The following is a 15,986-nucleotide window of genomic DNA, read 5'->3' as shown; positions in this document are numbered from 1 at the left end:
ACAGCCCTTCTCACGCCTCCTCCTTTTCACCAAACACTTCTCAACAAACTTCCATCTTCGCCATAACATTGGTAGTTTCATGGTCACCTATACGGAGACTAGTTTTCAATCCCTGTTAAAGCTCTTCTCACAGGCAGGACATTTAAAAGGTCTCTGATCAGTGTGCACAAGGTGGTGCTCAGTGAGGTGGGATGACTGAGTGAATCTCTTTTTGCACACTGAGCAGATGAATCCGCTGGTCCCTCAGCAAGTGAGATGATCGACTGAATCCCTTTCTGCACATGGAGCAGATAAATGGCTTCTCCCCGTGTGCATGCGCACGTGCGTTAGCAGATCAAGCTTACTTTTAAAACTCTTCTCACAGAACATTTAAAAAGGTCTCTTATCCATGTGAACTCGCTTGTGCGTTAGAAGGTTGGAGAGAACATTAAATCCCTTCCCACATACATGGCAAGGGAATAGCCTCTCCCCAGTGTGCACCCGCTGGTACGTATAGAGGCTGGATGACGGAGTGAATCCCTTCCCACAAACAGAGCAGATAAAGGGCCTCTCCCCAGTGTGGCTCCATCGATGAGTTTCCAGCTCCGACGGGTAATTGAATCCCTTTCCACAATTCCCACATTTCCACAGTCTCTCCATAATGTGGTTTTCCTTGCATCTCTCCAGGTTGATTGTCCAGTTGAAACGCGACTAGACTCAGAACGTGCGTATGGTTTTCTCCACACAACTGAATGGGAGCAATGTAACTGATTAAGGCTCTTTGCGCAGTCAGCTCAAGGGAATACTTTCATTCGGCTGTACGTCAGTACCTTCCAGTCACATGGACCGTTGAAATCTTCCTGCAGACAGAACAGACAAACATTTCTTGTTCCACGTTCAAAAGCTGTTGATAATCAGATCCATATGAATTGAGTGCATTATATTTGGTTTCGGCTTTTGTTGTACAAATCTTCCTCTTCTCATGTCTTGTAAAAGGATTTTACACAAAATATACACAGAATTACACAAAATATAGAGTAGAAAGAGATTGTTCATGCCAGGGAATGTTTATTGTTTTCTTTATAATCCATCTTACCGCCGGCCATTTCATGCACCTCATCTTAACCTTTCAGCCTATCCTTCTACTCCCCTTCATCTCATGCAGTCTGCCAGTTTCCTTTGAAAACACACCAAAACCACTTACTGAGGGAGTGAGTTCCACATTCTCACTGGCCTCTCAATAGGTAAAACTCTTCTTCTTTCCCTCCTGGATTCATCCATACGCAGTGTCTCTTGCCAGCGTAAGATGACTGTGCAAAATGGCCACTAACATATCTGCAGTTATCCACGTATACACGGAAAGCCAATGATGTCATTGGCTGGAGACATCAGCAGCAAACACAGCTTGTGTTTAAAACGTTGGAAAATAGCACCACACATTTCTATGGCCATTGTGAATAAAACTGTGTTACAGATTGTGCAAGAAAAAACAGTGGATGACGTATAGGTACATAGGAACAGGAGTAAGCCATTCAGTCCTTTGAGCCTGCCCCGATCATGGCTGATCTGTAGCCTAACTTCTTGTACCTGCCTTTGGCCCATATCCCTTAATATCTTTGCTGTACAAAAATCTATCTATCTCAGATTTAAAGTGAACAACTGCTCTACCTTCAACTGCTATTTGTGGGAGTGAGTTTCAAGTCTCTACCACCCTTTGTACAAAGAAGTGCTTCCCAACCACACCCCTGAATGGCCTGGCCATAAATGTTAGACTATTCCCGCTAGTTTTAGAATCTCCCACCAGTGGAAATAATTTATCTTTATCTACCCTGCCTGTCCTTGTGAATATCTTGAATAATTCGATCAGATCACTTCTTAACCTTCTAAATTTTAGCAAAAACAGGTCTAATTTGTGTAATCTCTCCTTGCAACTTAACCCTGTAGTCCAGGTATTAATTTTGCAAACATCCGTTGCAAGCTCTACAAACCCACTATATCCTTCCTAAGGTCAGGTGCCCAGAAATGCTCACAGTACTCCAAGTCGGGTCTAACCAGGGTTTTGTATAGCTGCAGCATAACCTCAGTGTCTTTGTACTCCAACCCTCAAGTCATAAATGGTAGCATTTTGTTCGCCTTTTTGGTTATTTTCTGCACATGTTCGTGGCTATTTAAGGATTTGTGCATAGAACCCCCAGGTCTCTTTGTACATCCGCTGTACTTAACCCTTCCCAATTTAGAAATTACTCTGCTCTTGTCCATTTTTGGTCCAAAATGGATAACCTCATACTTGCTTACATTGAATTCCATCTGACACAAATCTGCCCAGTCACCTAGACTGATCTCCTTGCAATTTTATGCTATCATCTAGATTGTCTACAGTGCCACCTAATTTGGACACATGACTTTTCATGCCATCATCCAAGTCATTCATGTGAATAACTGAGGCCCCAATACAGATCCCTGTGGTACACCAAGAGTCACATCCTGCCAATTAGAGTACTTACCCATTATCCCCACTCTCTATCGCCTGCCACTGAACCAATTGCCTATCCCGGTCAATAACTTGCCCTCCAATCATATTTAACAGTCTCTTATGTGGGACTTCTGGAAGTTCACATAAATAACATTTATTGACATTCCCCTATCACCTTAGTCACCTCTTCAAAAAATTCAATGTAATTAATCAGGCATGACCTTCCCCTCACAAATCCATGTTGGCTCTCCTTGATCGACCAAAGTTTTGAAGGTGTTCAGTTACCCCATCCCTGATTATAATCTCCAGCAAATTCCCCACCGTAGATATTAGGCTAACCAGTCTAGAATTCCCTACTTTCCGCCTTTCACCCTTCTTAAAAAGTGGAGTGACGTGTGCAATTTTCCAATCCAGAGGGACTTCTCCTGATCTAAGGAACTCAGAAAGATTATAATTCGGGCATCTACAATGTGCTTCCCTACTTCTTTTCAGACTCTCGGATGGAAACCATCAGGTCCTGGGGATTTGTAACTGTTTAATTCCATCAATTTCCCAGTGGCTTTTTCAGGGAGTTTCCTGCTGGCTTTGTCGGGGAGCTCCCCACCACTTTTCAAAGACATGCAAGTCACTTTTTTGAGCCATGTGGAGTTTCTTACCAGTTTTGCCCGCACTTAGAATTGAAGAGATTGGGCTGAGGTTGCCCCGATCTCTGTGAGCTTGTGGGGCCCCCCGCCCATGGGCAACGTCAACCTCCACACAAATGGACACCCCACAAGTGAGGACACCCCAATATGGGGTCCCTGGTGCACCCGAACACCCTTACAGCACCCCTTTCCTTCCAAGACCCCAACCCATTATCCCCCAAACCACCCGGAGGTCCTACTTATCTGCCCTGCACCCCCCCACTCTTCAGCCCACCCACCCCCATCCTCCTTTCATGGCCATGCCCCCCCCCCCCCGGGTCTGACCCTTGACACTGCAACTGTGGCACTCAAGCACCTTGTCTCCTGGACAGTGCTCCAGCCAGCTTGGCAGGGCCACTGGGCACATTGACAGTGTCCGGGTGCCCGCGTTCCTGGGGAAGAGCCGGAGGCCACCCTGCACTTAACCGAACCACCCAGGGCATCTCCAATAGCCCAAGAGACTCTCTGGGTGCTGTTCTGCCTGGCCCACATTTGTGTAGACCAGTGCTGAATGGCGCCTAGCTACAGCCTCCCTGGGAAGACTAGAGAATCGAGGGAGGCCGGTGTATCCTGTGTGAGTAAGTCTTAAGTTGGTTTGAGACCTACTACCGGGAGCGCATTTTCATCACGTCCATTTATGGTGGAGTTCCAACTCAGACTTCTCGCAGGACTTTGGTGAATCCCGTGAGGGGCGGAGGTAGCAGGGAGGCCGGCTGAAGGCTCTCAAGATTCTCTCACTTGAGCACAACACGGTCAGCCAATTGCGCCCCTGTATCATCTCAGTAAAGTCAGCCTTGCCCAAATTTAAAATTATCGTATCTGAAACATGCTTTTCATTTTTAAATGCTACACTGAGTTCAATCATGTTGTGATCACTGTTTAATAAATGTTCTTGCAGTTCGGCTAGTAATTAAATTTTATTATTACATAATTAAATTTAATATTGTCTGTCCACTTGTTACACCTGGAACATTGCTGAAATTCACTACCTTTCTGACAGGCGCTTGTCTGCATTTTCAAATTTATGTGCAAGTTAAAATCCCCCATTAATACTACTATATCTTTACACTTGCCTAATTTCTGCATTTATACAATCTCATGCCTCAGAACTGCTACCACGGGATCTATACATAAGGTCCATTAGTTTTTGATCATTTTCTGTTCCTTGGTTCTAACCATATAGTCTCCACTAGTTGCTTTCCCCTCATTATATCCCCCCTCACCATTGAGGTGATAGTATTTTTAATTAGCAAGGCTACTCCACCCCCTCGGCCATCTTCCCTCTCCCTCCTGTAAGCTTTATAACCAGGTATATTTTGTCCCCAGTCCCAGCCATGTCTCCATAATAGCTACCATATCTTAAGCTTTAATTTTAATTTGCATCTACAACTCATCTAGTTGATTCCTTACACTCAGTGCATCAGTATATAGAATTCTTAATTGGGTTACACCCATAACCATGAGCACTGATGCTTTATTCGCTTGTTCATAATTTCTCGCTTCTGGTTTTACCAGTATACTTGCTGCAGTTCTTAAAGTTGCATTCCTGACTATTTCTTTACTCTCTGGCCTGCTACTTGGTTTTTGACATGTATCGGCTTCCTCTCCCGTTCTTTATATTAAAAAGTAGAAGTACAGCAAAATGCTTCAGGTATTGATGGGTGAGCTGCCAGTGTTCGTATACAACAGAACTGAAAATGTGCCAAGAAAAAGATAAAGCTGAAAGAAGTTAGAGGTGAAAATGGGTTTGAATATTGGTCGGAATATAATAATTTTTAGTTCTAAAATGTACTCTCCAGGACAAGTAATTTGACTTTGCACTGCAGTTTCAGCCCTCATTAGGATAGCTGCAAGTTTTAATTTTGCTTTCAGCAAAACCGATATACTAACTGAAGAGGATGAATATCACATGGAGGGAATGAGGAAAGTTCACAACCTCATCACTCGCACTGACGTCATGGAGTGAAGCTTTTCAGCAAATGTTGCCATGTTGATAACAAATGAGGCCTTGTTCATAACTATATTTACGGCCTCCAGTTCTGCATTATCTCACAAGTGAACACATTCTCTCCATATCCAACCTGTCCAATCCATTCAGATTTGCAAAAAATACTTATAAAATCATCTCTATCTTCTCTTGTCTGAGGAAAAGAAAAATGCCCAACCTTACCTCATAGCTGTAATTTCAGTTGACAAAAACCCTCAGTGTCTTGGTTAGAATTTCAGAACAAATATTTCTCTTGGTTTAAGGTTTGCTGTGTGTAAATCCTCCCTTTCTAAGCCCCTGTAAAAGAAGTTTACAAAATCCATTCCTGTCAGATCAGAAGTTGACAATATTCTCTCCTCCAGTTTGCTGACCCAGGAAGGTCCTGTTGCTTATTCCTTCCTGTAAGGATGGTGGTCATTGACCTATAATGATGGGTGTTCGTTAAAGTGGGCCTGATGCCAGGAAAAGCCCTACAGCTGCTGCCCCTCTCAGTGCAAATGCAGGTCTAGGAGGACCTTAATCTGGACTTCAGCCTTAAACAAGTTATTTGTGAATCCTACCTGCTCAGCCACTGGCTCAAAACCGTCCTAAGCTTGGCAATTTCCCTACCCCGGCTTCAACACAATCATTGCTGCACAGCCCCAGCATTATGACATTGCTCCAGCTGCAGCTGAGCACCGTGCCCGCATGGAGAGGGGCAGAAGGTGGGTCTCCTGTAATAAAGATAAGTCGCATTCTACCTCGTGGAGGAGGCTGCATAATTGTGCTATCCATTGAAAAGACATGTTTCTGGCGAGAGAATTATAGCCCGTGTCTTCCGGTCATTGACCGCCACCATGTTTCCTGTATCACAAATTAACTGCCTATTTTCAGCCAGGACCTCAGTCCCCAGCTAAGCAGAAACAGCTGAGCGCAGACTCTCCAGGGCGAGGCCAGAAATTGCAGCAAAGACAAAGTAAAGAGAAGACACAGATCATGTTCATTGCACTGGCTGCCATGTTCAGGCAACTTTATTAAAAGCCCAGATAAGTGAGTTGGTGAATGTATGAGTAGTTGGGTTGGATGAATTGGGCAAGGGGAAGGATCATCGGGTTGACAGCGAGAGTAGTCCAGTGGTTAGCTGGTTAGGGGTAGTTGGGAAGGTGAGGAGTGGGGGGCGAAGTCAGCTCATCATGGGAGGGTAGGTAAGTGGTTGGGGGGGGGTGCAGTCTGTACTCTAGTAGGGTTCCATAGTTAGGTGATCTAGATGGGAGGCAGGTGGTAGTGAGTAGTAGTCAGACGGTCAGGGAGTGAGCAGGGTGAGGGCTAGTCGAATTGTCAGCCGGTCCAAAATTGGCTGAGCTGAGCAGCAGGAGGCAGAAAGTGTTGGTCAAAGTTTATTTTTGTGACTGGAAGCTTGCGTCCAGTGGTGTACCGCAGGGATTGGTGCTGGGTCCCATGCTGTTTGTTATGTATGTTAATGATCTGAACAGAAATGTGGGTGTTATGATCAGGAAGTTCACACAAGACACATAAATTGGTGGTGTGGTAAATAGTGGGGAGGAATGCCTTAGATTACAGAGTGATAAAGGAGGACTGGTCAGATGATCAGAACACTGGTAAATGGAATTTAAACCGGAAAAGCGTGGGGTAGTGGGAGAAATATCAATGCAAGGGAATACACAATGACCAACAGGACACTAGATGTAGAGGATTAGAAGGATATTGGGGCGCATACTCATAAGTCGCTGGAGGCAGGAGAGGTAGGAGTATGGTTAAGATGGCATGTGGGAAACTTGCCTTTATTCATGTGACATTAAATATAAATAGCATGGGGGCAGCATGGTGGCACAGTAGTTAGCATTGCTGCCTCACAGTACCGAGGTTCCAGGTTCAACCCTGGCCCAGGGTCACTGTCCGTGTGGAGTTTGCACATTCTCCCAATGTCTATGTGGGTCTCACCCCCACAACCCAAAAGAGGTGGATTGGCCATGCTAATATCGGCCCTAAAATGGAAAAACAAAAATTGGATACTTCAAATTTAGTTAAAATATATAAGAGCATAGAGGTTATGGTGGAGCTGTATAAAACACTTGTTAGGCCACAGCTAGAGCAGTGTGTGCAGTTCAGCTCATCGCGCTATAGGAATGAATGGTGCAGAGTAGATTTACCAGGATGTTGCCCGAGCTGGATCATTTCAGTTATGATGGGAGGCTCATTAGATTGGGGTTGTTTTCCTTAGAGAAGAGAAGGCTGAAGGGGGAGGGGAACCTGATGATTGAGGGTCCAATATTATGAAGGATGTAGTTGGGTAGAAAGGCTGACCTTCACATTTTAAGTAGAATTTAGATGAGCACTTGAATAGCATACAAGGCTATAGACAAAGTGGTGGAAAATGGGATTAAAATAAAAGGTGCTTGATGGTCGGTACAGCCACATAGGTAGTGGGTAGCTGCGAGGTCATCAGTGTTAAGTAATGGGTTAAGAGTTAAGTAATGTATTAAGAGACATTGCAATTAGTTGTCTCATTTATGTTAAGTATCCAATGATTGACACGGATATGTAAAGGGGCTTCAGGTGGCCCTTGTGTCAGGTGATGTGTTGTTAGAGTTCTGTGCAGAGGCTGTGGAAGTGAAATAAATGGTGTTTGGTGAAAAGGAACAGGACTTTTGACTCTTCATACAACGGTAACTAAAACGTATAACAGTCAGTAGTCTGGTGGTCAATGGTCAAGGTTTAGTTTGGTGGTCAGTAGATGAGTGGTCAGGGTAGTAGTCAGGTCGGGAACTAGTCCGGCAGTTGGGGGATGGCGGGCACTCAATTTGTACTCTGGTTGGGGAGGGTGTAGTTAGCTGGCCGGGAAGGTAGTCCGGAAGTTGTTGGGGTAGTCAGATAGTCAGGTGTTGTGGCGAATGAGGCCTAGTAGTGGTCAGCTGGTCATCGGGGTAGTTGGGTGACCATAGGGTAGTCTGTTGTCAGCTGGTGTAGTTGGATGGTTAGCTGTTCAAGGGGTAGTCAGGAGCCAGAGATTTAGTTGTTAGGGTAGGTGAGCAGTTGGCTGATGAGGGGGGTAGTCCGGTAGGTTGTGGGGTTGTGTGGGGCCAGGTTCAATGCTTTGTTCAATCTTGCTGTCTGATCCTCGCGTTGGACTAAATATTAGCCAGCAGAATATTTTGATGGCCAATATCCAGTTAGGTCCCACATAGGGGCAGCACAGTAGCACCAGTGAATAGCACTGCTGCTTCACAGCTCTTGGGTCCCATGTTTGATTCCAAGATTGGGTCATTGTATGTCTGGAGTCTGCAAGTTCTCCCCGTGTCTGCGTGGGTTTCATCTGGCTGCTCCGGTTTCCTCCCACAAGTCCCGAAAGACATGCTGTTAGGTAATGTGGACATTCTGAATTCTCCCTATGTGACCCGAACAGGCGACGGAATGTGGTGACTAGGGGCTTTTCACAGTAACTTCATTGTAGTGTTAATGTAAGCTTATTTGGTGACAATAAAGATTATTAATTAATTAACACAATGTTGGAAGGCATTGGGATGGTGGTAATGTCACTGCACTAATATTCCAGAGCCTCATGCTAATATTCTGAGAACCCAGGTTTGAATCCTACCATGGCAACAGCAAAATTTGAACTGAATAAAAATCTGGAATTAAATGTTTAATGATGACCATGAAACCATTATCGTAAAAAAACAATCTGGTCCACGAATGGCCTTGAGGGAAGGGAATCTGCCATCTTTACCTGGTCTGTTCTACATGTGACTGCAGATCGTCCGCAATATGGGTGACTCTTAAATGCTCCCTCTTGCGCAATTAAAGATGGGCAACAGCCAGCGATGCCCACAGCCCAGACTAAAAAAGATTCTGGCACAGATCTCTGACAATGAGTTCAGTGTCAGACACACTCATTAACAAACACATATGCAAGTTAGGTTGGGTTACAGGTATAGTGCTGGGGAGTGGGTCTAGGTATGGTGTTCTTTTGGAGGGTGGGTGCAGAATTGATGGGCCAAAAGTGGCCTCCTTCTGCACTGCAGGAATTCTATGATTAAGGGTCCCTGGGCAGCACTAATCAGGCCATTTGGAAGTTTCACCTTCCTGGACAAATTCAGCGCATGAGTGAGTGACTTCCATGGAGTCCTGATGCACATTTCCCAATTTACGTCAAATGTCCATGAAACCGTATGGTTATCATAAGATTTAGGCTGAGGTTCAGTGATCCAATTACTCTTGGAGCCAAGGGGTCAAGATACAAAAGGAATAATCAATTTCATACAGAAAGCCAAATGCTTGGGCCCTCCACCATTGTGCTGGCCTGGAAATAGTTAATATCAGTAATGATCGCAGAACCCAACCCTGCATTCAAAGATGCGCCTGCCTTTTGGCTCATCGACCGACCCTCAAGAAAGCACTCTGCCTAGGCCGATACCACCAACCTATCCCTGTAAACCCACCCAATGAGCAAGGCCAATCCACTTAACCTGCACATATTTACACAGTAAGGGACAATTTAGCATAGCTAGCCCACCCAACCTACATATCTTTGGTCTGTGGAAGAAAACTGGAGCACCCGGAGAAAACCCAAACACAGGGAGAACGTGCAACTCCATGCAGTTACTCAAGGTTGGAATTAGACCCGGGTCCCTAATCCTTTGAGGCAGAAGTGCTAACCACTGTGACACAGTGCCGCCCTAGTAGGTGAGGTGTACAGGAAAGAATAATTTCCCATGCACGCAATATTTAAACAGATTCTCTCGAGTACGAATGGACTGGCTGCACATCAGATCCAGCAAACATTTAAAGTTAGAGAGCGAACAGGTCCACCCTGTACACCATATAATTAGTAGTGTCCTTACTCCATAATTCTTTTCAAGGAAAAATTTAGACAAGACATCATAGTCCCGGACAAGGCGTGTACAGAATCTTCCTCTGTTCTATTAGCATAACCTTCTAATTTCCAGTTAGTCATTTTGGCATGAACGGAAACAGAATTAATACCTGGGTGTGATGGCCGACAGTCCAGTTCTAAGCCTGCGGGATACATCTGCAACATACTGCCCTAAAGAAAACATAATTGGGTGGCATGGTGGCACAGTGGTTAGCACTGCTGCCTCACAGCACCAGGTACTCTGGTTCAATTCCGACCTTGTTGAATATGCAGATTAGTGTCTGCGTGGGTTTTTCAGGGTGCTCTGGTTTCCTCCCTCAGTCCAAATGTTAGATGGATTGGCCATGCTAAATTGCCCTTCGTGTCCAAAGATGTTCAGGTTAGGTGGGGTTATGTAGATAGAGTGGGCTATGTGAGCCTGGGTGGGGTGCTGTTGGGCGTGGTGCACAATTGGTGGGCTGTTCATCCGGCTTCTGCACTGTCAGGATTCTCTAGATTCTAGGCAACTGTGGTCACTGACCTGCGTCCACCCATTTCAGCCGATTTCCAATTACAGACCTCCAGTTCCTGTGGAAGGCCAAACTGCTGCACACCTATTGATATCCAGCGTCCTGAAACGATCAGAAAAAGCACAAAGAAAATGACAAGTGCGAGTTTTTAGTTTTTGCAAAATTTTCAGTGTTAAATTTTGATTATTTTTAGCATTCATCTTGGCCCTTTTGGGGCCAATTCAAATCTGTGATGCAAATATTTCAGCTTCACTTAAAAAATACACAGGTAAACTGGTGAATTGCAGAAAGCTCCCAGGTATAACCTCAACATTGACATTATCTCATCAGAGGTAATGGCATTCCCTTGCATTTACCACCACTCCTGTTCTCCTTCCAACCTGGAAAGATCTCTTCCCAAGAAGATTACAACTCCTCTTTCAAACTTCCGACCGTAACACCATTTGACCATGCATTTGTCATGACACTTCTTCAACTGGTCATCTGTTCAAGCATTCCCACAACTCGTGATTTCTTTCTCCTGCGTAGAACACTGAATCTTCCCCTTAACTCCCATTACCCCCTTTGCAGCTTATGTCTAAGGAACGCAGACCGGAACATATGTCACACAAAAGGTTTAGCCAATTATTGGCCGAGCAAGCTGCCCCACACACTAAATACTACCTGGTCCTGTATCCACTTTCCCTGCAGCCATTTCTTAAAAGACCCTAGGATACAGAGCAGTAAGTCCACACGATGTGCCCGTCTCTGTCAGTCCAATTAGTTGTTCTAGTCATTGTTTATGTTTCTCAATCCCTGCTGCATCTCGGTTTTCTACTATCCTTGGAATGGTGTTTGGGTTTTTACTTTGGAGACAGAGACTAAATACTTAAGTTTCTGCTATTTCCTGGTGTCCTATACTAATTTCCCTGCCCTACCATCTAAAGAAGCAATGCTTTGATTTTTTTAATGTTTTCTTAGTTTTCTCTCAAATTCCAATTTCTTCCTCTTTTTTTTTTATAAAAGTCACCCTTTACTGCACTGAGCTTTTTAAGCACAAAGCACTTTAGAATCTAAATGCAGCACATGCTGCAATCCTTACCTGGTCTGGCCTACATGTGATTCCAGCTGCTGACTGTTAACTGCCCTCAGTCCACTCAGTTCAAGCAGAGTGAAGGCTGGGCATTAAATGCTGGCCTCAGCCTACAATGTCCACATCCCATTTAAAAAAAAAAAAATCTTTCTTCCTTAATAGCATGCATCTCTACTGATAGTTATGAAATATCCCCCTCAATGTCTGACGCTCCACTGTCCTAACTTTTAATTTATTTTCTGTTTGCTCCAGCTAACTCTCTATTCATACTTTTTAATTGCCTTTATTTAAGTTCAAGACACTCGTCTTAGACCTACCGATCGCATCCTGTAAGTGAATGAAATTCCATTATGCTGTGACAATTATTCCCAATTGGATCCTTTACAAGATGATCATTAATCAATGCTACCTCTTTGAACACTATCAAGTCTAAAGACTTTTCCCTCGTTTCCCAACTAAATTGTTCCAAGGAACTGCTCGAAATACATCAATTCAAGATGCAGGCTACCTTTTCTAATTTGATTCAACAAATCTATATAAAAGGTGAAAATCACCCACGATTGTGGTACCTGCCTTAGAAGGTTCCATTTCTTCATGTATAGCATATATTTAGCACTACTGACTCATCGCGCCAGGGACCAGTGTTCAATTCTGGCCTTGGATGACTATCTGTGTGGAGTTTGCACTCAAATTCCTTTCTGTATTGCATTCCTCTGGGTGCTCCGGTGTCCTCCCACAGTCCAAATATGTGCAGGTTAGGTGGATTGGCCATGCTACATTGCTCCTTCGTGGCCAGTGATGCACAGGTTAAGTTACAAGGATAGGGCAGGGACTGTGCCTCGGCAGGGTTCTCTTTCAGAGGGTCTGTGCAGACTCGATGAGCCAAATGGCCTCATTCTGCACAGAATTCTATGATTCTATACTCTGTCCTGCAAAGCAGCTACTGGCTGAACCATGGTGGTGGTGCAGTGATGGCTATAAACTATTCCCAGCAGTAACTTTCCTTGACAATTGCTCATTTAAATCCAAACTGATTCTATATCTTGATCCTTCAAACCAAGATCATTTCTCACTATTGTACTGATCTTCAACACCTTTTTTTTTTCTTGTACCTCCCAAATGTCCAAATCCCTTGAATCTTCAGGTCCCATGCACGGTCCTTTATAACCAGGTCTTTCTAAGGCTTTCATATCGTAGTCATTTATTTCAAGTTGTTCTACCAATAAATAAATTGATCATAATTCTTCAGATCTGCTTTTTTACTATTTTATCCTCTGCAGATCTTTTTGCTGGTGCACTTGTATATTTGTATGCCCTGTCCATTCCTGTCACTCTTTATTATCATTAACCATACAATAACCTGCACTATTCCCTTGTCTTTTTTCATTGATTTTAGAAATATTCCCTCATATGAAACTTTCTCCCTACTATTTAGTTGAAAGCACTTTTTACAGCAATAGATGTACAATTTTCCAGAACACTGGTCCCAGAAAGGTTCAGTTAAAGGCGTCCCAATGTTATAGCTCCCAGTGCCGAAAGAATGGAAACCCAAGTATCCCCCACCAACATTTGAATTACACATTCAACTTTCTGATTCACATTACCCAATGCAAATTTCCTTCTAGTTTGGATTGTAATCCAGAAATGATAATCTTTGCGGTTCTGTTTTTAATTTAACCCCTCACTGTTCATACTCCTTATGTTGTTGGATCCCTTCCCACCCACTCAAGATTCCTCTCCAATCCCTACGAAATGTCCGTAATCACATGCACTGGAAAGACATTACAGCCTTCAATGCTCACCCTCTTTGTTGCAGATAACAGTATCTATTCCCCTATACAGTCCCCTACTACAAATGTAACTCCAAAGTCAGTCTGCAAAACAGAAGAGAACTGGATATAACAACTTGAAGTGGGGGAGGAAACAGAAACATCTTTTTATTTGCTTTGCGTTCTTGAATTAAAGGGATCAAAAGATTATTCGGTAGGCAGAATATGGAGTTGAGGCCACAGTCAGATCACCCATGATCTTGCTGAAAGGTAGAACAGGCTCAAGGGGCCTAATGACCTAAGTCTGCTCATATCATTGATCATACCACCATATTGTTCTGTGAAAATGCAAAAATTATTTGAGCTTCTAGTTTTGGAATTGGTAGATTCAGTCTCAACTTTTGCAAAGTCCAATCTTGCCCTTTACCAAATGTACTAGATGCAGCTGGGATATTGCAGCTGCTGCTAAACAAAATCCAAACAAAAGTCACAGTGATAGATGGGCAAGTGTCTTCACAATGAAGATTTTCAAGTGTCGCTAAAAACTGACAAACACAAATATTTGTGAATTAAGACAGGACATATAGAGATATGTTTTCTTGCTCTCTGAAACAAATGCCACACGAGTACCTGGGTCAATTTAAATTGGGTGTATAAGTGGCAGAAAACTTTATAAAAAGTTCTCTGGTTATCAATACATAAAACATGAAGGAGGGGGTTCTGTAAAAGGACAAGTGCTCCACTCTGCCAGATTACTCGCCAGGAATTGAAGACAGTAATCCACTTCCTTAGAGAGGGATTTAAACCTGAGGTTGAGAATGTTAACATCAAGACTTTGCCATAATTGGAAGCTAATACAGTGCCACACACTCTCAGCCACTTACGGTTTGTTGCTGGGTGATGATGGCACAGTGGTTATCACTGCTGCCACACAGCACCGTGGGCCCAGGTTCAATTCCAACCTTGGGTGACTGTGTGGAATTTGCACATTCTTCCCGTGTCTGCGTGGGTTTCCTCTGGGTGCTCTGGTTTCCTCCCACATCGAAAGATGTGCCGGTTAGGTAGATTGACTTTGTTAAATTGCTCCGAGGTGGGATTACGGGGATAGGGTGGGGCTTTGGACTGGGCCTAGACTGTGTTCTTTCAGAGGGTCGGCACAGACTCGATGGGCCAAATGGCCTCCTTTTGCACTATAGTGATTCTATGATTCTAAACATTGATGTCGGTGGAGGGACAAACAGGGCCAGGGGACAAACAAGGCCACAGCAGGACTGTGTCTGCAGACTCTGCCTGTCAGGTCAGATACAAACAGGATCAGCTTGAACAAGACACACAAGAGTGATGGATCTTACTGCAGTGTCACAGCCAACGTCACTCCTTCGCCCGAGTCCACAGTCACCTCGGTCTCCATCTCCCAATGTAAAGCTGCAAAACAAAAGAAAAGTGGATAAGACAACCTGAAATAGAAGATGAAATGAGGATTTATTTTTAAAGCAGCGAGTTGGTATGCTCTGGGATGCATGGCTGAAAGGAGGCAGCAGAATCATCTGTAACTTTGCAAATGGGATCAGATAAAGACTTGAAAAGGAAGAATATTCACAGAGCTGCGGGTACAGGCAAAGAGGGGACTGACTCCCTGCTATTCCTGTGCTCCTGCTGACGGCGCACGTGTCACCGACCTCAGCCATTGAGACCACATTAATCAAGCCTGACACCCCGACGCCCTACCCTTCTCCCCCGACGCCCTACCCTTCTCCCTTCCCCCACCCCGACGCCCTACCCTTCTCCTCCCCCCCATCACACGCCGAAAGGTCCTGGACTCCGTGCGAGCTCACTCGCTCGCCCTTCCGCGGCAGCACCCTCTCGGGCCCAGTATTACTGCCCCGAACTGAGATCGCCGCTATCGACCCGAAATCCAGGCCCGGCCCCTGACCGCAGCAAATCTACACACTGAGGAGCGCAGCGCATGCGCGGCTTTTTCAGCACCGGACAAACCATGACGCAATCTCGTAATCACGAGAGACGAAATGATGCGTGACGTGCAGGGTGGCCCAACCTTGGAGAGAGAGGGAGCTGTCAATCTAAGGATATGCAGTCATTGTGCACCGGGTTGTTAGAAACTACTGCTGTGAGAAACACCGCTCACTTAATAAAAGATTTACACTTAGTCAAATTCTGAAGAAGTATTTATTATCGATCTTGCAAGAGCGGGTGCCTCCAGTAAGCAATAGCAGACACAAAGAATTCACACAGCATCACTTTGTTATATACAATCCATGAAAATACAATCCGTGGGAAACAATCCGTGAGAAACACATCCCACAAACTATAAAAAGGGCAGTTCCCTTATCAGTGATCCCTTATTTGGTCTCCCCCTTGCATAGTGATTTCTGTCCGCTCCTGGTACATCCTTGGACCGGCAGTTAAAGATAAGAATGAGGCCCCCTGCTTGCACCTGCTATCTCCCCTTGCTTAGCAAGTTCTGTTATTGTACATCCCGTTCTTCCCCGAAGGTCATCCTGGTACATCGTTATAATAATTCGCTCACTATAGCTTACTCAGAACTCAACATGTTAATTTTCCCATCATGCTTCATTGTTGATATCTTAATTGTGAACCAGAGTATATACATGTGAAAACA

At 44.5% G+C, this 15,986-nt stretch overlaps 1 long non-coding RNA gene across 2 annotated transcripts; it reads right to left on the bottom strand.

The window, feature by feature from the left end:
• Nucleotides 1-639: 639 nt before the first annotated feature.
• LOC140390233 (uncharacterized) lies at nt 640-15,297 on the bottom strand. Of its 2 annotated transcripts, XR_011934591.1 has the most exons (5): nt 15,181-15,297; nt 14,698-14,770; nt 10,516-10,606; nt 5,306-5,419; nt 640-839 (listed from the first exon to the last, which is right to left on the bottom strand). It is a non-coding gene; the product is annotated as an uncharacterized lncRNA (long non-coding RNA). The 2 variants fall into 2 exon arrangements; XR_011934590.1 differs by lacking the exon at nt 15,181-15,297 and having other exon boundaries at nt 14,698-15,064.
• Nucleotides 15,298-15,986: the final 689 nt, after the last annotated feature.

This window comes from Scyliorhinus torazame, chromosome 14, assembly GCF_047496885.1.
Source record: "Scyliorhinus torazame isolate Kashiwa2021f chromosome 14, sScyTor2.1, whole genome shotgun sequence".
In the NCBI taxonomy this organism is placed as follows: Eukaryota; Metazoa; Chordata; class Chondrichthyes; order Carcharhiniformes; family Scyliorhinidae; genus Scyliorhinus; species Scyliorhinus torazame.
This window is presented reverse-complemented; position numbering and strand designations above follow the sequence as displayed.